The following is a 2781-nucleotide window of genomic DNA, read 5'->3' as shown; positions in this document are numbered from 1 at the left end:
TTAGGTGAAGAGGAGTGTGGAGGAAAGAAATATGTTATGATGATAAAGCTCAACTTGCGCCCGAAGATCTATTAAACCGGAATTTCTCTTCACATTCCTTGTTGAAAGGTATATTATCAAGAAAAAGTGTGGAAGGGAAATACGCTATTACTAATTCTTTTATAACGAAAAACATTATTGTTTCTTACCATTAATGGATACAAACATTTGAATGTTTCTGTTTGAGATTTATCGAATTCAAACTCATCACTATACCAACTTTGGGTCAGTTAATAATATAGAACATGTTAAACCGGAGTTTAGAACAAAAAGGAAAGGTCTAATTTAAATTTGAAACACAAATAAGCTTATTAAAATAAAAGTAGAACTAAAGATTTCAAAATTAATCGTATCATGCATTTAAATGAAAAAAAGTGGCTTATAAAATCAAAGAAATTTTTCATCCATATAAATTGGTAATTATATATTGCTTTATTTTACTTCACGTGAGTTAGGATTATAAAAATTTTAAAATCTTTCGACTGTCAGAAACCAATGTATGGATGGCACAGTGTTGAAATCACGATTTCATTAAACGCTTTTTTACGTCCGCACGCATATCATCTAGCCAAAATGCTGATAGAACTAGAAGTAAGGGATGATTAAGAAGTACTGCAAGTGTTAGCAGTAAAAATAAGTTTTGCTGAAGAGAGGAAGAGGAATGCAATAATGTAAATCTAGTTGAATTCATACGTATAAAGGAAAGTGTGAATGGATGAAGACATGTACAGGTGCCTGTTAGGAGCGTCATTATTATTACTTAATGGGTCATTTAGGGAGGCGCAAATTTTAAAATGAATTAAACTGCTGCTCTCTGATTTGATGGCATACTTTTTCGTAAATCTGTGCCAGTCAGTCGTCCAGCAGTTCATGCTGTCCGCATCGCTGTACCTTTACTCTACACATATGCGTAGTACAATGCTCAGCAGTCATATATTTGTATGCCCTCAATACAAGAGCACATCTATTGCTTTTAACTGTAAATGTCGCAAAACTTTCAACATTTCTAAGTTACATGAAGGATGGACATATTGCCTTCCAAGTAACAAAGTTGATACAGAATTCATAAAGTACCAATCCAAATCACTTTTCTGAAAATGGCATTTGAAAATCTAAAATAGCGATAAGAGGGAAAGGAACAGAGTTGATTTGATTGTGGCATTGTTGTAAATGCATATTGATCATACTGTAGGAAGCATTCTGAAAGACAGCACATCATATATGTTCCTTTTAGCGCACTCAAAACTAATGATAAATATTGTCCGATATGCATGGAACTATTGAATGTCATCCATCGTATCTATCATGTACGATTATTGGCATCATTTAAAACAATCGAATCAAGCTTCTTACACAGAAAAAAAAATTTCGCAGTGTATGCGTTTTTTTTGGATACTTTTAAAAGTAAGAACAACGTGTTAACAGTCTTATTCACGTGTTCACAAACAGACAATGGTTTATTATTAGTAAGTACTCTTCAGTGCTCGTTCTTCTTGGGATTGTATTAGTTAGAATAATAAATCAATTTGGAGCCTTCTAGAAGTGATGGTGAGAGAACCCGGAAAGATGAAGTTGGATCGGTTGTGTTTTAAAGAAGATCTACGATAAGTGAAGAAATTGTGTAATGAAGCACTAACTCTTCGAGCACACATCTCACTGCCATTGACGGTTAATTTCGATTACTAATGGCATGTCATTCCTGTCCATATCATTACAACATTGAATTAGAGATGAATATACAGTGTGCAGCGTGCAGTTGCTTGTCAGATTATTATCTACGATATCATGACATCAACTTTACGCACGATAATTAAATTTCATTAAACGAAATACATCCTATTTATCCTGCTATATATGAAGTGAAAGGGTTAAGCAGTAAGGTAGTAGCACGCCACGCCTGCAAAAAGGTCATGTGGGTTGAATTAAGTTTTTATATTTATCAAGAAGTCAACGTTTCACAACATTTATAAACATCCCTTGCTTGGAGTTACAAAAAGCTCTTCTTGAAAACATTCAATAAGTTTCATTTGTTGGTTGAAAAGTTTGTCGAGTGATGATTGCTCTCATCCTTCTCTTACTAACTGCTGGCTGACTTCTCTAGATAACGATCTCCGGTTTGCGCTCACCGAAATAATTAGAATTTCGGCCAAAAGCATTCTGAACATATGCCACTTTTCGGAGGATTTGACGGTTAAGCTGCGGTTTTAAAATGATTGCCAATAATGACAAAATGTCAAACAATTCACTGAGAAGCTAAAATTCTTGTCTCAAAACGGTTACTGACATGTCTGAAACGGTGCATAATATTCAAATTTCAAATGAAGATGCAAAGATGTTCCATTGGCTCGTTCTAATATTCGAGTTTCAAGCAAAGCTTATCATTTCTAGGCTCTCAAGCTAATGTCATGCAGAGCCTATGGATGAATGAAGGTTGAAGAAAGAAGGCAGAACATTATCATCCATTGGACAGCCACAGCTAAAACTACAGCAGCAGGATTGATGGTATGATGATAGCATCATCAGAGAAGTAATGCTCGTTGTTTTAGCAGCAGTAGCAGAAGTTCGGCGGTGTGATCTTTCAATGCTCTCCCTACATTTCTGGATGAACTGCAACTTAAAATACTGCTCCTATTGCCGCTACTAACTACTACTACTACTACTACTACTACTACTACTACTACTACTACTACTACTACTACTACTACTACTACTACTACTACTACTACTACTACTACTACTACT

Source organism: Loa loa (assembly GCF_000183805.2).
Source record: "Loa loa unplaced genomic scaffold supercont3.411, whole genome shotgun sequence".
In the NCBI taxonomy this organism is placed as follows: domain Eukaryota; kingdom Metazoa; phylum Nematoda; class Chromadorea; order Rhabditida; family Onchocercidae; genus Loa; species Loa loa.
Note: the sequence above shows the minus strand (reverse complement) of the source record.